An 18,597-nucleotide genomic window follows, 5' to 3' on the forward strand; every position below is an offset into this window, starting at 1 on the left:
ATGCCACCTTCTGCAGGGCACCTCAGAAATGACCATTTCTTTCCTCAACTAAGGATTCTCCACCACTGGGGTTGACCTTTGTGCTTCAGACTTCAGCCCTTCCCTCCTACAACAATGATTGGGTCCCTCTAGTCCTCACTTACTACCCCACCAACCTTCGCATCCAAAGGATTGCTAGCCACCATTTCCGCCATCCCCAGCAGAATCCCATGACAACATATATTCTCATCCATTCCCTTGTCAGCATTCCATAGGGGCCTTCCCTCTGGGGCACCCTGGTCTACCCCTCCTTCACTCCCACCACCTCCCCACACCATCACAGATTCTTCCCATGCTGTTGCAGAAGGTGTAACACCCGCCCATTTATTTCCTCCCTCCTCACTATTCAAGGCTCTAAACAGACCTTTCATGGGAAACAGTGATTTATCTGTACTTTGCTCAAGCCAGCCTTCTGTATTGACTGCTCACAATGAGGCCCTCTTTACTTTGGGGAGATGAAACGCAGACCGCTTTGCAGAAAGTCCATGTTCTCTCCTTAAAAATGCCCTCAAGCTTCCAGTTGCTTATCACTTCAGCAAACCTCTGTTCCCATGCCAATGTTTAAGTTGTAGACCTGCTGCAGTGTTCCAGTGAGCCTCAGTGCAAGCTCAAAGAACAGCATCTCATCTTTCCCTTGGGGACCGACAACCTTTAGGGCTCAACATAGAGTTCAACAATTTTAAAGCCTGATTCCTTCCATCCATCCATGCTTTTTACCCAACCCTATGTCCTGATCCTGTCCTTTTATGGGTTGTTTTCAGCAAGCCTACTATTTCTGTCCAACTCTTGGCTCTCGTTCGCACTTACCCAGCTTCTCTTCTATCCTGGCTTGATGTCAATAAACCCCCTATCAGCCATTCCCTTTCATATGTCTCACTGGGCTCCATATCCACCTATCCACTCATCTCTTCACCTGAGGTATGGGGCTCAAAATCGCTAACAGTACTGTAAATGTGGTCTGGCCAGAACTTTATAAAGCTTCAGAAGTACATCCCTGCTTTTATATTTTAGTCCTTTCGAAATAAATGCCAACACTGTATTTGCCTTCCTAACTACTGACTCAACCTGTAAGTTCATCTTAAGAAAATCCTGGACAAGGACTCCCAGGTCCTTTTGAACTTCAGATTTCTGAATTTTCTCCCCATTTAGAAAATAGTCCATGCCTCTCTTCTTCCTATCAAAGTACATGACCTTACACTTTCCCACATTATATTCCATCTGCCACTTATTTGCACATGGTTCGAACCTTTCAAAATCCTTCAGCAGCCTCCCACCACCTCAACATTTCCTGTCCTTCTTTGTATCATGGGCAAACTTAGCCAGAATTCCCTCAGTTCCTTTGTTTAGATTATTAATGTATGAAGTGAAACGTTGTGGACCAAACTCTGACTGTTGTGGAACACCACTGGTCACCAGCTGCCACCCTGAAGTGAACAATTTTATCCCCACTCTCTGCTTTCTGCCAGACAGCGAATCTTCTATCCATGCTAGCACCTTGCCTCTAACACCATGGGCCTTTACCTTGCTCAGCAGCATCCTGTGTGGCACCTTGTCCAGGTGATTTATCCAACTTCATACCTTCCAGTTCTCTCACACCTTCTCTTTGGTGATGGCCACTGTACCCCCTTTTGCACCCTGACTCTCTTGAATTTTTGGAATATTACTTGTGCCTTCCACCATGAAGACTGATGCAAAGTAATTATTCAGTTCCTCAGCCATTTCTTTATTCCCCATTATTACTTCTCCAGTGTCATTTCCCAGCGGCCCAATGTGCATGTTTACCTCTTTTTTTGCCCTTTGTGTATCCAAAGAAACTCTTGCAATCTTCTTTTATATTACTGGATAGCTTACTTTCATATTTGATCTTCTCTCTCTTTATTTCTTTTCTAGTTGACCTTTGTTGGTTTTTGTAAGCTTCCCAATCCTCTAGCCTCTCACTGCCCTTTGCCACATTATATACTTTCTCTTTTGCTTTTGTGCTATCCCTGACTTCCCTCGTAAGCCATTGTTGCCTCATCCTCACTTTAGTATGCTGCTTTTTCCTCGGGATGAATTTTTGCTGTGTCTCCCGAGTTACTTCCAGAAACTTCTGCCATTGCTGTTCCGCTGTCTTTCCTGCTAGGCTCCTCTCCCAGTTAATCCTGGTCAGCTCCTCCCTCATGTCTCTGTAGTTGCTTTTATTCAACTGTAACACTGTTACATCTGATTCCACCTTCTCCCTGTCAAATTATAAGTAAATTCAATCATATTATGATCACTGCCTCTTAGGGTTCCTTCACCTTAATCTCCCTTATCAAGAAGGAATTTTCTGCAGCTTAGTATAAGATTTTGAACCAAATAAAGGTTAGAGCTGAGTATAAAAACAGAAAGTGCTGAAGAAACTCAGCAGGACTGGCAGCATCTATGGAAAGAGAAAATGAGTTAACATTTCAAGTCCAATATGAACCTTCAGATTTAGACCTGAGTATAGTTTAACTGATAAAGGCTAGGTGTAAAAGTTTAAAGAGATTTTGGGGCTAAGAACACAGATCACTAAAATGTAGCAATGAGATACAATGAATAATTGCCTGGATTTTCCTGTTAACAACATCCCCTAACCGTGCATGTAAAAGCTGTACCATGTCTATAACCTGCAATAGGAACTTCCAGTTCTAGGACCTAGTGTCAGGACAAGCAAGATCATATTTGTGTATGGCCCATTGTTAATGGAGCCACATTCCCAGTGATGACATGAGCTGAAGACACATTCATTAAAGGCAATTTTGAACTCAACAAGAGGTGTTTTCTTTCATACGTGTAAATTGTAATATTGAGAAACATTTTATGACTGTTTCAAAACTCAAATATTTAAACAGTGTTAAAAGTTTGCCGGAGTTTGCTGATTCCCAAAGGACAAACCAAATCATCTTTGTCTAAGTTTTCCCCCAGGTTAAAGCCCTCTCAGCTATCTGGAGGAATACACAACACTGTAGGATGAATATCAATGACCTTCTGTATTATGCCAGGGTAAGTTCCATCTTCTCTCTGACACCTCATGCTCACTCTACCTCTGCTACTGTTCCCACCTCCTACAAAGGCTCATGCTGTGTCACTTTCATTCATGCCTGCAATCCCTTCCTCACTCACTGTCACGTGCCTCCAACAGCACTAACCCTGTAAACCTGCTGTGCTGCCTCCTCCCTTATTTAGGACCTTTCTTCAAGTGCAGCAACAGTAATAGCTGGGACACATGCTTCCATCTCTTGTTATACTGGCTTCTCTCACAGTGCATAATGAAGCTGCTCATGAATAGATAGAAAGAGTCAAGAACGTGCCTGTCATTCAACTCCTGACCACTTAGCAGAGGTTCCTGACTCAGACCATTGCGAGCAGGGCACAGACTGGTATCAGAGGTTGCCTTTACCTTACAGTGCTAGGATCTATTGAATGATAGCTATCCCCCTTGACTTGACTGTTGCCTCCTGATAATATGTCAAGTTTCCTAGCTTTGTGCCTGCACAAAATGGTGGTATGGTGGCTCAGTGATTTGCACTGATGCCTCACAGCACCAGGGACCCATGTTCGATTCCAGCCTTAGGTGACTGATTGTGTGAAACTTGCACATTCTCTCCCCGTCTGTGCGCGTTTCTTCCAGGTCCTCCCACAATCCAGAGTTGTGCAGGTTAGATAGTTGGCCATGCTAAGTTGTCCATCTTGTCTAGGGATGCCTAGGCTAAGTGGGTTAGCCATGGTAAATGTGAGGTTACAGGGATAAAATAGGGGACATTTTGGGTGGTATGCTTTTCAGAAAGTCAGTGCAGACTCAATGGGCCAAATGGCTGCTTTCCACACTGGGGATTCTATGATTCTAAATGGCACAGCAGGACAGCAGTAATATGAACCTGGTCTCTTTGGCTGAGAGTAAGGCAAGGATGTTGTGAGCATCTGAGTAGTGAGTGACGGTAAGTGAAGAGCCCAGAGATACAGCCTGGTCCTGACTATAAGCTGGGCGAGTGTCCCTGACACACTGTGTCCTTGCTATAGCATTGGAATGATAATTGGCATTGCCCCCTGAGGTACAGTATTGAAGAGCTGAAGTGTCCTGTAATTAGATCGCAGATATGCCATGTTGGAATCTGATATATGTGCACCAATGGCCAAAGACATGGGGTGTAGGTGGCTGGTGCCCATGGAGCATGTCCTGAGATATTGGGCCCAGTTTCCAACATGGAGGTCATTCGGACAAGTGGCGAGCTGAATCCACCCGGGTCTTGCTTTTGGTTTCCTTGTTTGCTGAGCTTGGTAAGATGGGAGATTGATTATTAATGAGGAACTTTGGGATTCAAGAAGATGTTTAACAATCATTAATGATTGTCAATTGGGAGCTTACAGCTATCGAGCGAGAATCTTGCTACGTTGCTTATAAAAAGCAGAAGAGATGGAAAAGTTGCTCCTGATAATGAGATGGGCCACGCTACACTTGTCTAATTCTGCCACATATCTCACCATCTGCCATATTGCTCAGACCCCCCATAAGATTTCTCCCATTGGACCTTTTGAAGTTTGTTGGTGCCAGGGGTAAAGGGAATAAACAGTTTACAAATTAATAATTATAAATAAAATTCTAGATAATGATTTGGAGGAAATGATGTATCCAGTCAGTATTGTAGAATGATCTTGTAAAAATTATTTTTTCTTTTGTTTGACAGTGTTACTTTGATACAAAATACTGCTAGGAATATTGAATTCAATGAAATGCCCATGTATTTATTCATCTTTCTATTATAAAAGAGATTTAGGCGGTGCCAGTTTTTGATGTACAGCACATTTTTTGAGTTTTCTACAATGACTTTGGGTTTAGTCAAGGAAAGTATATTGTATGGATTTGTTGATGATTAAGAGATGTGATATATTCCTTTTGCCTGAGTGCCTGTGTTTTTATGTTTGGATCAGAAGGAAATACAGATGACTTGCAGAAGTAACAGATGTTTGATGACTTGAATGGTATGTTGCATCATGTAAAAACCAGTTTGTTATATTTGTCAGCAGTTAATCTCCTGACCATTCCAGGTTGCAGTGTCAGTGAAATGATTACTTTCAAGTCTTGATACATTAGACTTTAACAAGTTCAACAAATTTCTAATTTTGTTCTTATTTCTTGTATGTGAAAAGTTTAAAAACATTGATTTTGTGGTCTGATGTAATTGGTGGCTTGCATTACTTGTTGTGAAAGGGTGAACTTTAATTTATTTACAGCTCTCCAGAAATCATGTGCTCTGCAGCTAATAAACTGCAGTCTGGATTAACGCTCCCTTGCAAAGGCTGACATTAACATGAGGATGGCGTGTGTGCTTTGAATGAAAAATGGTTGGATCTTCATCGTACTGCACATAGTGGAGTGATTGAATCACCATCAGTGCTGCATGTGTTGAGAAGCTATTTCAGAGAGTCATTTCTGGCAATGATCAGATCTAGCTGATATCAATGCCCTGATCTTAATCATCTCCAGGACATCTTGAGTTGTTTGTTCTGAAAGAAGGTATTAGTTATATAAAGATCATGGTAGCAGCAAAGTTCTGTGTATCTGTTCATTTATCATTTCCAGGCCACTACACCTCAGGCAGGGGAACCTTGCCTCATGGTTCACACCCACTCATCTGTTGAAATCCTCTTTGTAGGCAAGGATGTTCTGACTTAGTGCTGGGTAGCAGCACCATGCTCCTTATTGATCTTTCACCTCTGTAGTGAGTACAACATTAAAGCAAAAATACTTCTGACTTAATTGGTGCTCACTGAGTTGAAAGGCAGATGGAGAGAAATGGACTAAATCTTACTTTTTTCGTCTGTGTCAAGTTTCATGGAGGTACTTCTCTCTGTGAGGCTTAGTGTATTTTCTCGCTGCATTTTACCAAACCTGTATCATCAACTACCTTCCCTGTGTCTGTGGCACCCCTCTCATCCCATTCTGGCCACTTTCTAGTACCACATGCAATATCTGGAAGAACTCACTACTACTGAGATAAACCAGAATTGATTTGGCATTCCTTGTGTCATCTCAAAAGACTGTTCTGCACGTGGATAAGCAATATTAGTCTGGATTTCAATTAAAAATGTTTGACATTAGATTTTCTCAGCAAATTAATATATATTTAGCTCCAGCTATAGAAAGGTAGAAATATTGTGCGCTAATCACTAGATGGCTCTGCCTACGAGCCATGCAAACTATATTGCACAGTTTCTGTTTCATGAATTACTCCTGTGATTAGTCCAGGTGGAAACCCTCTGAGCAAGTCTTGAGGGCACAGAATTCTTATTGCATGAAGGGAAAGCACCTCCTCATAAGTTATCTGAGATAAGATGAGCCAAAAACCAAACAAATGTCATCAATCCAAATGTATGGAAACCAGTCTAACAACAGACTGGGCTAGGGAGACTGGTGGCTGCTGCAATGTGGAGAAACAAGTCAAATAATTTTGGTGTGACTCAACCAAACCTGTTATCCAGTGAAATGTGCTCATCTGGAACATGAGAGTGACGTGTCTTATAGTCAATATTCTGAGAGAATTGGAAGGTTGAAAAAATAAGCAGAAAGGAATAGAAGGAGATACTGATAAGATTAAATGACGAGACTATGCGGAGCACATCCACTAACATTGATCATTTAATTAGAATGGCCCGATTCAGTGTGGTAGATTCAATTAAATATATGTAGTCCCTTTTAAGACTATGCTAAAATGGCACTGTAAAGTTGGATGCCAAAATCTTGGTCAAAGAGAGCAGTTACAAGCAGTGTCTCAAAGGAGTGTCTTAGCTGAGGGACTACCAGCTGTCAAGGCCTAGATAGCTGAAAGCTTAGCTGTTAACAGTAGGTGATGGAATATGGCAACATGCAAAAGACCAGATTTGGAGAAGTGCAGAGACCTGACCATTGAAGGGTGGGGGAAGTTGCAGAGGTAGTCTGATGAGATTTTCACTTGATGCTGAAGAAATCAACAGTGTAGATGCCAGTTGCAAGACTAACCCACAACTTTAGACCTTTAGCTTAGTAGTTTAGATCATCAGTGAACTTTTGCCACTTTTAGTCTGCATGGATATTTCTCCCCTTCTCCCTGATCCCACCCCCAGAAAAAACCTGAATATCAAGTTGAAAGGTGATCAGATTCTCAGTTGTAAATGCAATAGATACCACCTCCGTCCAGTTCTGATGAAAGGACATGAACTGAAATGCTAATTCTGTTTCCCACAGAATCTGTCTGACCCATTGATTTACAGCATTTTCTGGTTTTATTTCAGATACCTTGTATTTGTTTCATTTTAAATGTATTCTTTCATGGAGTCTGGGTGACACTGGCAAGGTCAGTGTTTATTAACAGCGCCTGAACTGAATGGCTTGCTTGGCCATTTCAAACAGCAGTTAAAAGTCATCAATATTGCAGTGGGTTTAGAGTCACAAATAAGCCAGGTAGGGGAAGAATAGCAGATTTTCTTAAACTGTAAAGAGCATTAGTGAACCAGATGGATTTTTAGAGCAATAGATGAGAATTTCATGGTCACCTTTTCTGAGACTAGGTTTATGTTGCATATTTTTGTTAATGAATTTTAAATTTGAACCCATGTCTGGAGAACTATAGCTTCTCAATTACTAAACAGTGTCTTTACTACAATACCATTATGTTCTTCATTTTTTGTTTATGCACATTAGAATTAATTGTATTCACAAACATAAAGGAGCTGCAAATTATTCCATCATGTGCATCCATAGTTTGCATTTGCTAAATTTGCGTTGCAGTTCAAACACAGATTTGGCACGATCATCAGTGTTTTGTACAAAACAAAGTGTTGCCCAAATCAGGTGAGCTCTTGTGATTGTTTCTACGGTTCCTTGTTCTTCTGCTTGAATTTATTGTTAGAGTTGCTTACGATTAGCCAGGACAGATGAAAGGAAGTGTGATGATGATTCACATTGTAGTCAAAAGTTTCTTCAAAGTGCACATTCTCACCATTATCCTTAGGTGGCCATCAGTCTACAATTGTGAGCCTGGATGATGACTGGAGGTAGAGTAGGGCATCAGGATAGGCAGCTGTTTTATGCCCCAGTAGGGGGAGTCATAGATTGGCGGAGAAAGGTACACCACTCTGCGTAGAGTAATATTTTCTGTTATGGATATCACTATAGCAATGCAGTTACTATTTTAAACTTGGCAGGATGCAAGAACAGGATATAAACTCACACCCTTCCACTCTCTGCTGCAATGTCTGTTGGTTTGTCAGCATGAATATTCATCATTGCAGTTGCCCTTCCTTCACACCTCTTCCTTAAATTCTCTTTCTTTACTTTCAGTCTGTCTAGGTTCATCACCACCAATCGCCAGTTAAGCAAGGCATATTGTTTCCACTGTCTTATTAATTTTTATTCTTTCCATGGCATATGTGTATTGCTAGTATTTATTGTCCACCCTAATTACCTTTTTGAGAAGGTGATGATAAGCTGCTTTCTCAAACCTCTGCAGTCCTTGGTGTAGGGGACAAGCAGAGATATTAGCAAGGGAGTTCCAGGATGTTGACCCAGAAACACTGAAGGAATGATGATATAATAGTCAGGATAATGAGTGGCTTGGAGGGGGCTTGCACGTTCTGGAATTGCCAAGCTTCTTCTACACTGGCCCTTCTATGTGGTAGTGATTGTGTTTTTGGTAGCTGTTGTCAGAGGAGCCTTGGTGAGTTGCTGCACTGCATTTTCTAGGTGGTACACACTGGTGCCACTTTGCATCAGTAGAGGAGAGAGAAAATGAAGAAAGTGGTGAGAGGGGTACCAATCAAGTGAGCTTTTTTGTACTGAATGCCATTGAGTTTCCTGAGTGCTGCTAGATATCCAAGCATCACCATACTCCATCATTCTTCTGACCTGTGCCTTTTAGATGGTGAGACAGGATGTGGAAATGAGGAATGAGTTACTTATCACTGTATTACCAATCGTATATCTTCTCTTACATAAACGGCATTCATAAGGCCCTTCTATGTAGTAATGTTTCCAGTCATTGGTAACCCTCAGCATGGTGCTATTGGGAGATTCATAGCAGGAGTAGACCATTTGGCACCTCAAGCCTGCTCTGTTGTTCCATTAGATCACACTGATCTCTCTCCATATGATTTAGTTTCCGTAATATCTAGCAAATATACTTCTTGACTAGCCTCCACAGCCCTCCGGGGTTAGGAATTGTAAAGAGTTACCCATACTGTGAGTGGAAAAAAAAACTTCTCCCCATCTCATTGTAAATTACCTCCCTGGTTTTCTGAATCTCTTGTTCTAAAGCCATATCTTTTCTGCATCTACTCTGTCAAGCCAGTAAGAATTTGTATTCTTCAATAAGATGACAGCAGAAAATGACTCGTCATCCTTCTAAATTCTTCAGAATATAAACCCAGTCATCTTGCATTCTCCTCATTGGTTAATGCCACTATTCCAGGGCTTGGTCTAGTAAACCTTCATTATGTAAAAAGATGAAAACTGTATACAGTTCTCCAAGTGCAGTCTTACCAAGGCTCTGTACCATTACATAGAGATTTCTTCACTCCTATACTCAGATATTCTTGTAATGAAGGTCAACAAAGCATTCACTTTCCTCATTGCTTGCTGCACTTGCATATTAGCTTTCAGTGACTTCTGAACATGGACACCCAAGTCCCTTTGGATATTAATACTTCCCAACCTCTTACCATTTATGAGATACTTCCAATTTGGAAAAGTTTACATTTTTCAGCATTATACTTCATCTGCATGTTCTTACCTACACACTTCACCTGTCTAAATCCCCTGAAGCTTCTTTGAGTACTCCTCGCAACATACATTACCCTCTTGTTTTGTGTCATCAACAAACTTGGAGTCATTATATTTAGGCCCCATATTGCAAATCATTTATATAGATTGTGAATAACTGTGGCCCAAGCATTGATCCTTATGGTACCCCATGAGGCACAGCCTGCCAACCACAGAATGACCCATTTATTCCGACTCTCTTTTTCTGTCAGCCAGTTCTCACCCCCAATCATATATCATCAAACTTTGCTTACTAACCTCCAGTGTGGGATCCTATGGAAAGCCATCTATCCTTATGGTCCAGCATAAGGACATAACCTACTTCAGCACCTGAGGAGGTACAAATGGTGCTGAGCATGGTGCAATCACCAGCAAAAATCCATAATTCTGAGTTTTTGATGGAGGGAAGATCATTGATGAAGCCTCTGAAAATGCTTGAAGATAAGAAATAGGAACAGGAGTAGGTCATTCAGTCCCTCAAGCCTCCAACTATTCAATAAAATCGTGGCTGATCTGCAGAAAGCCTCGAGACCTACTTGTGCCAGTATATCATACCCTTCAATTCCCTGATATTTTTTTAAAAACTATCCTTTTCTATCTTTAAATACATTCACTGATCTAATCATCACAACTCATGAGAGTTGAGAATTCTAGACATTCAGTATGCTGTAGGCAAAAACATTCCCTTGCCTTTCAGTTTTAAATGAGTGTCTCTTTATTCTGTAACTGTGTCCCCATTTCAAGATTTCACCACTAGTGGAAACATTATTAGTTGGGCCAAGGATTCCTGCAATGATGACCAGAGACAGAGACAATTAATCTCCAACAATCACGGACGTTTTCCTGTAGTGCTAGATATGCCTTCAACCGGTGGAGATTTTTCCCTTTTTGATTCCTGACTCCAGTTTTAGTGGGATTCCATGGTGCTACAATTAATGACATTCTGACTTGATGTCAAAGGCTTCCAAGTCATGAGTTCTTCTGTTCATGTTTGATCCAGGTTAAATGTGGTCAGGCATTGAGTGGCTCTGGTGGAACCTACGTTGAAGAACAGTAAGCTGTTTATTGATATACAAGTACTACTTGACTGCACCTTCAACCACCTTACTTTGCCAGTAATCAAGAGTAGACCAATAGAGCAGTGATTAGACAGTTTGGATTTGTCTTACTTTTTTATGGAAGAGACAAATCTGGGCAAGTTTTGACATTGCCAGGTAGATGATAGTGTTGCTATGGTACTGAAATAGTTTTGTTAGTACACATGGCTAATTCTGGAATACAATTCTTGTTATTGTAGTTGTTGATGAATGTTGTCAGGGCCTATAGCTTTTGAAGTATCCAATGCTTTCCATCATTTCTTGATATCGTGTGGAATAAATGGAATTGGCTAGAGACTGGCATCTGTGATGCTGAGGAGGAGGAGGACATGATGGGTCATCCACCTGGAACTTCTTCCTTGTTGCAAATGTTTCATCCTTGTCTCTTGTGCTGATGTGCTAGAATCTCCTCACTGAGGACGAAAATATATGTGAAGCCTGCTCTTCTTGTTTGTTGTTTGTTCCTCATTCACAACTGGATGTGGCAAAATTGGAGTGTTGACTTGATCCGCTGCATGTGAGATTACTTAGCTTCTATTTAGGTATGCAAGTAGTCTTCTGTTAAAACTTCACCAGGTTGACACCTCATTTTTGTGTCTGTCTAGTGCTGTTCTTGTAAGCCCTCCTGCATATTTCATTGATCCAAGGTTGATCCCCTTGCTTCATTGTAATGGTAAAGTGGGGGATGAGGTTACAGAATGCAACCTCATCCCCCACTTTACCATTACAATGTGGGCGGCACGGTGGCACAGTGGTTAGCACTGCTGCCTCACAGCGCCAGAGACCCGGGTTCAATTCCCGCCTCAGGCGACTGACTGGAGTTTGCACATTCTCCCCGCGTCTGCGTGGGTTTCCTCCGGGTGCTCCGGTTTCCTCCCACACTCCAAAAATGTGCAGGTTAGGTGAATTGGCCATGTAGTGTTAGGTGCAGGGGTAAATGTAGGGGAATGGGTCTGGGTGGGTGCGCTTCGGCGGGTCGGTGTGGACTTGTTGGGCCAAAGGGCCTGTTTCCACACTGTAAAGTAATCTAATCTAATCTAATGCAGTTGAATGTAATTCTGCTGCTGCTTATGGCCCACAGTGCTTCTTAGATGTCCAGTCGTGAGTTGCTAGTTCTCATCGAAACCTATTCAATTCAATGCAGTAGTAGAGCCAAGCAACATGTGTAAGGTTATTCTCAATGTGAAGACAGGATTTAGTGTAAGCAAGAGTAGGAGCAAATTACTGCAGATGCTGTTATCTGTACTGAAAACAAAAAATGCTGGAAATCACTGGGTCAGACAGCATCCATGGAGAGAGAGCAAGCTAATGTTTCGAGTCTCGATGACTCTTCATCACAGCTGAAGTGAAGTGTGGAGAGGACAGTCTACACAAGGACTGTGTGGTGTCTACTTTTATCAATACTTTCATGGGTAAATGTGTCTGTGGGAATGAGATCAAGTTGATTAAGAAGATATCTTTAGCAATTCTCAAGATGCCTTTCAGAAGAAAAATATACAGTTTGTATTCTAATTAAGACTTTTGTGATTGAGAAATACCTCTGTTTAAAAAAAAATTAAGGCAATGCTTTATGAAGCTTTAAAACTGGTTAGCCTTCTGGGTGGCTTATTATTGTTGGCAAGATATTATGTTTAATGATCAAGGAACATCCTTTATTGTGCAGTGATACTGTTTGTTCACTTTTTCTCCCCCCGCTTCTGTTTGCATTCCTGGCTTTTTGTAGCAAACTAACCATGACTGTACTGTAGAAAGTGGAACTTGAGGTAGTGACTAACATTCCGGAATCAATAACATTGGATTGTTACTGTTAGCTCTGAATGCTTACAGCAGTGTATAAATGTAGTACTTTGAAGGCGTCTGAGATGTTAGCTAATGGTTCATTGTCAAGCATTTGGACTTGGTTGGAATGCATACAGTCTGTTCTGCTATAATGAGATAGTTGCGTTCCGTTCACCTCGTGTTATAGAAAATTGCGCAATAGAAATAACGAGGCCTATGGGAAAAACAGGATTGGGACGAACCACCAAAAATATCAGTAAAAATTGAAACGAAAATAGTAGTTAGTCTAAGACAAATGATAGCTCAGTCTAAGTAAATGTTAAAGCCATATATTTTAATGAAACAATACGATAACTTTAACACTTTAAGGGGTTTCTGAGTTTGCTCAGTAACAGTACTGTATTAAGACAGGGGCTGAGGGTCATCATCAGCATCATCATTACTCTCAGCTGCAGTTCTGGGTGCAGGATTATGACAAAAGAAAATATTTAGACCAGAAGTGGGTGGCTGTGGTTCATTGTCCTCAGATTGTTTCTTGGGAGTTGGATTAAAAAGGACATCTAGTTTTTGCTGCTTTGCCATCTTTCTTCTTTCATGAAGAAGTTGTTCATAGGGTCTCAGATACAACTTAATGCCATGAACTGCTATCCTGCTGCGTTCTGCATTGTAGTCATTGCCTTCTAACAGCTGCAACTCTTTCTCAACTTCCCTCAGGACCGAAGACAAAAGAGAAGTGGAGAGTTCTCATGGGGCTGCATCCTGGAGTTCTTCATCTTCATCTTGAGCTTCAACTTCCCTCACAGCAGCATGTTGTTGTAGATCAGCTGTGGAGAGGTTTTTACAACGGGACTCGAGCAGCTCCTCAATATCTTCAATCTCTATTTCTTCAAATCTAACTTGTTTTTCAGGAGCAACACGACGTTGTCTGATCGCTGGAAGCTCCTCTGATGGTTCAATGCCTTTAAAAATCATGAAGAAAATCTGGGAGCAGCTTCTGCCAAACTCTATGCAGCAGTCCTTCCTGACATCACCCCAGGCCTCCACAATGATATCAATAACATTCTTAATGTTAAAGCTCTTCCAAAATTGATGAGCACTGTCCTCATGATCCCCCTCCGTACGGCCAGCTTCCTGAATGTACCCCTTAAATAATTTTTAAAAGCTGCTATTGTCCCATAGTCATGGGTTGAATGAGAGGGTTTGTGTTCAGAGGTAGAAGTAGCACTTTGATGTTTTCAGAAAGCTTACCAATGGTGGGAGGATGACTTGATGCATTGTCCACAATGAGGAGAATCATGAAATCCAAATCTTTTCTCCTGCAATAATTTATAAAAACGTCCTCAAAAACATCAATTATAAGGTCAGAAAAAAATTGCCCTGTCATCCAACCTCTTTTGCTTGACCTGAAGTAAACATCTAGAGTGCACCTAGACTTGAACCTTTCAAGGCCTGTGGGTTGGTAGAGTGGTATACCAACACCGATTTGAGCTTTAAGTCTCCACTAGCATTGGCACCCAACGACGCAGTCATATAATCCATTGCGACTTTAAAACGTGGAGCGTGTGCTTCATTTTTAGAAATGTAGGTTCTGGATGCATTTACTTCCAGTAAATGCCTGTCCTGTCCAAATTGAAGATTTGATCTGAGGTGTAGCCTTCTTCCTCAATCAATTTTTTCACCACAGGAGGAAAAGACAGCGCATGTTCCTCATCTGCCCGGGCAGCTTTGTACTATGAAAAGTGGTTCTTAAATCCAGCAAACCAGTCACTACTAGCACTAAAGACAGGCACATCTGCAGATATTCACTTCTTGTTTCCCTTGGGTCCTCATAAATTGATAAGGTTTTCTGTTTTATGGTGAGAAAGGTGGTCCCAGATTGCTTTTTTTGATTGATCTTGTATCCATGCACTTAGAAGCTGCTCCATCTCCTCAAGTTCCTTTGTTTGTGATCTCACAGACTTGCTAGCACTCAGACTTGTTCCAGCAATGCAGCTTGCTTTAATTCTATCCGCATTGTCCCTAATGGCATGTAACACAGACTCCTTTATTCCTGTTGCACGCACAATATTTCATGCCCCTTAATTATGCTCAAAACATAACATCGAGCTTCTGTTCAAGTGTTATAGCCTTCCTTTTACAGTCACCACCCGTGATTTCTTTCACCTGGATGCTTCCTGTCAACATTCTTGCAACTTGGTCCTTCCATATTCATGGAAAACACAGTGAGATTTGCAAAAAAAAGGACCTAAAATTACTGAGAGCATCACTGTGCCTTTCACAAAGCTCTTAAGCCAAAAGCGTGCGAGCTGACTGACCGTGTGATGCCGACACTGAATCTAGTCCACTGCGCCACATAGTGCCAGGATGGAATCGTGTAATAGCCAATGGGAGTTCATGTTGTAGAAAATCCATTCACTAATTCACCAATCACATTACAGCCAAATTGTGTTGACGAAACACATTATAGGAGAACGACCTGTACAAATTTTAATATCATACATGCCAACAAGAATGATCTCTTCTATTACCTTCTAGACACAGCAGTTAGCATAAATTCTTGAGACATAAAAGCAAAATATTGCAGATGCTGAAAGTCTGAAATTAAAACAGCATCTATAGAGAGAAAAAACAGTGTTAACGTTTCGGATCTGTAACTTCTTCTAATGAAAGGTCACAACAGAAATGCCAACTCTCCACAGATGCTGCCAAATCTGATAACTACTTGACTGCACAGTCACTCAATGGTTAGCATTGCTGCCTGGGCTACTTCTCTGTGGAGCTTACACATTGTCTCCACGTCTGCATGGGTTTCTTCCAGGTGCTCTGGTTTCCTCTCACAGGGAGAAAGTGAGGACTGCAGATGCTGGAGATCAGAGTCAAAAAGTGTGGTGCTGGAAAAGCACAGTAGGTTACACAGAATCTGCGGAGCAGGAGAGTCGACGTTTCGAGCATAAGCTCTTCACCAGGAATGTGGGCAAGCCCAAGGGGGCTGAGAGATAAATGGGAGGGAGGTGGGGCTGAGGGGAAGGGATCTGGGAATGAGATAGGTAGATGCAGGTGGTGGAAGATGGTGATAGGGTCAGAGCGGAGAGTGGAGCAGATAGGTGGGAAAGAAGATGGACCGGTAGGACAGTTCAAGAGGGCGGTGCCAAGATGAAGTGTTCGATCTGGGATAAGGTGGGAGGAGGGGAAATGAGGAAATTGGTGAAATCCACATTGATCCTGTGTGGTTGGAGGGTCCCAAGGCAGAAGATGAGGCGTTCTTCCTTCGGGTGTCAGGTGGGTAGAATCTGGTGGTGGAGAAGCCCCAGGACTTGCCTGTCCTTGGTGTACTGGGAAGGGGAATTGAAGTGGTCAGCCACAGGGTGGTGGGGTTGTTCAGAGTGTGTGTCCCAGAGATGTTCTCTGAAACATTCGGCAAGTTGGCATCCTGTCTCCCCAGTGTAGAGGAGACCACATTTAGAGCAACGGATACAGTAGATGACGTTTGTGAAGGTGGAGAAAAATCTCTGCCAGATTTGGGAAGATTCTTTGGGGCCTTGGATAGAAATGAGGGGGAGGTGTAGGCACAGGTTTTACACTGCTTGCAGGTGCAGGGGAAGGCGCTGGGAGTGGAGGACAGGTTGGTGGGGTGCATGGACCGAACAAGGAAGTCATGGAGAGAATAGTCTCTGCAGAACACTTCAACTTCCCCACCCACTCCGCCAAGGACATGTACGTCCTGGGCCTCCTCCTCCGCCAGATTTTAGCCACCTGATGCCTGGAGGAAGAATGCCTCATCTTCTACCTTGGGGACCCTCCAACCACATGGGATCAATGTCGATTTCACCAGTTTCCTCATGCCCCCTCCCCCACCTTATCCCAGATCCAACCCTCCAACTTGGTACTGCCCTCTTGATCTGTGCTATCTTTTTTCTTCTTTCCCACCTATCCGCTCCACCGTCCACTCCCACTATCACCATCACCTCCCACCTTCATCTACCTATCGCATTCCCAGTTACCTTCCTGCTACCCCAGCCCTATCCCTCCTCCTCTTTATCTCTCAGCCCCCTGGGCCACTCTACATTCCTGATGAAGAGCTTACACTCAAAATGTCGACTCTCCAGCTCCTCTGATGCTGCCTGACTGGCTGTGCTTTTCCAGCACCACATGGTCTTTCCTCCCACAGTCCAAAGATGTGCAGGTTAGGTGGATTGACTATTCTAAATTGCTCCACAGTGTCCAGAGATGTGAACATGATAAATGCAGGGTTATGGGAATAGTTTATGAGGATGTGGGTCTGGATGGGGCACTCTTCAGAGGATCAGTGCAAACCTGATGGGCCAAATGGCTTCTATCTGCACGATAGGGATTCTCTGACTCTTGTGACTCCTCAATAGGCTCATCTGCAAATCTGTGGGCTTCCTTTTTACCAATGGAGCATCTTCATCAAGTGTGAGAATGTTATCCCACTTGTCCTCTCCAATGGATTCAACTAGAATATGTCTGTATGTTAATGTGAGGTCGAAGCAAAAAGTGCAAAGACTACTATGTTCCTTTTCATCTCATAAAATGGGGAAGTAATCAGAAGAGAATGCCTTTCTTTGCCTTTGCCGCTGTGGCTGATTGCAGACAACTGATCCTAATTATATTCTGGAATGCAGAAGCTGAACGAGCAACCGTTGCTCTGAAATACATCATATCAGGAGGGTGTCGTTGTCTCTGTGAAGCTGCTTGGGATATTTTCCACATTAATGGCACTATATAATTTAAGTTGTAGAATCCTAAAACACACCTGAAAGGAACACCTTCACTACATAGACTGCAGCAGTTCAGGAAGAAAAAGGATGCACTATGTTCATAGAGGCAGCAAGAGGTTGGAAATAAATCTCAATCCTATCTGCAAGAATATTCCAAAACTAAATAGAAAATCGATTGGAGGACTTTGTTTTGATTTTCAGAACTTCAGTCTAATCTGCCCTGTCATCACGAGACAGAATACGAACATTTAACTGAATGCTTACTCAGGTCTTCCTTTGCATGTTGGGTCAGTGTTGGAAAGGGACAACAACAAAAAAAAGGATAATGACTTTTAATGTTCATGTGGATGTTGCAAGAAGCTAATTGTACAATATTTGGTCACAATGAAGGTGTACCATATGGCATTGTAACATAATGACACTTCAATGTTTGACTTCAGCTATGAAAAAAGGTAGAAAGAGAACTTGGAACCCCGGATTATAGATCATTGGGATATTTTCAAAAAGGAAAATTGCAAAGTTAGTCAATAAATGTTTACCGTGCAATATAAAAATGGAGACTGCTTTCCGTTTTCAAATGCTGTGGTTAAGTAGAGGTTATAGACGGTACTGACTGAAGAATGTATTAAGAATAGGGAACAAAGTGGGCGAAATGGAGTAATGTTACAGATCAGTTGCACTCTCAGTGGATTGCAGGAAAAGTTTGAAAGGGCCACTTAGCGTAATAAGGAAAGCTGCAAAGGGTTCCGTGGGGTGAATCTTAGTATTTTTAAAAGATTGGGAAAATTCTGTGCCAAATATATCAATGAGAAGAAAATGATCAGATGCAAGATGGAGCATACTGGAAGACGAGGATTATACCAATAGATGATAAGTGTAATTTGGCGGAGTTGCTGAATAAGTAACACAGTAATTTAAAAAAGAAAGCAGCACTCGAAAGGAGTTAAATTTGAATTGTGTAAAAACAGTAAGAGTATTAGTTAAATGGAGGCTATGTAAAAGTTAATTATGTTTAAGCAGGTTAGATGCATACTAGCACATTATTTGCATAAAGCCAGGTACCAATGTGAGCTGTACTACTATTTAAATGAGTGATAGGAACCTCTCAGAAACTGGCATGAGATTTGCTTAAATTTCCTTGGATGGA

The 18,597-nt window shown here is 42.0% G+C and overlaps 1 protein-coding gene across 8 annotated transcripts in view; it reads left to right on the forward strand.

Annotated features, from left to right (window-relative positions):
• Positions 1–18,597, forward strand: part of eepd1 (endonuclease/exonuclease/phosphatase family domain containing 1) — a 152,722-nt gene that overhangs the window by 26,941 nt on the left and 107,184 nt on the right. Inside the window, exon 1 of one of the 8 annotated variants that reach the window (XM_043719190.1) lies at positions 2,977–3,045. The exons of 6 other annotated variants lie outside the window; for them this stretch is intronic. The gene's annotated coding sequence lies outside the window, so the exon portion shown is untranslated. Of the gene's footprint in view, positions 1–2,976; positions 3,046–17,169; positions 17,970–18,597 lie in introns of those variants that run through there. One more of the 8 variants, XM_043719191.1, reaches the window with a different exon arrangement.

This window comes from Chiloscyllium plagiosum, chromosome 29 (genome assembly GCF_004010195.1).
Source record: "Chiloscyllium plagiosum isolate BGI_BamShark_2017 chromosome 29, ASM401019v2, whole genome shotgun sequence".
Classification (NCBI taxonomy): Eukaryota; Metazoa; Chordata; class Chondrichthyes; order Orectolobiformes; family Hemiscylliidae; genus Chiloscyllium; species Chiloscyllium plagiosum.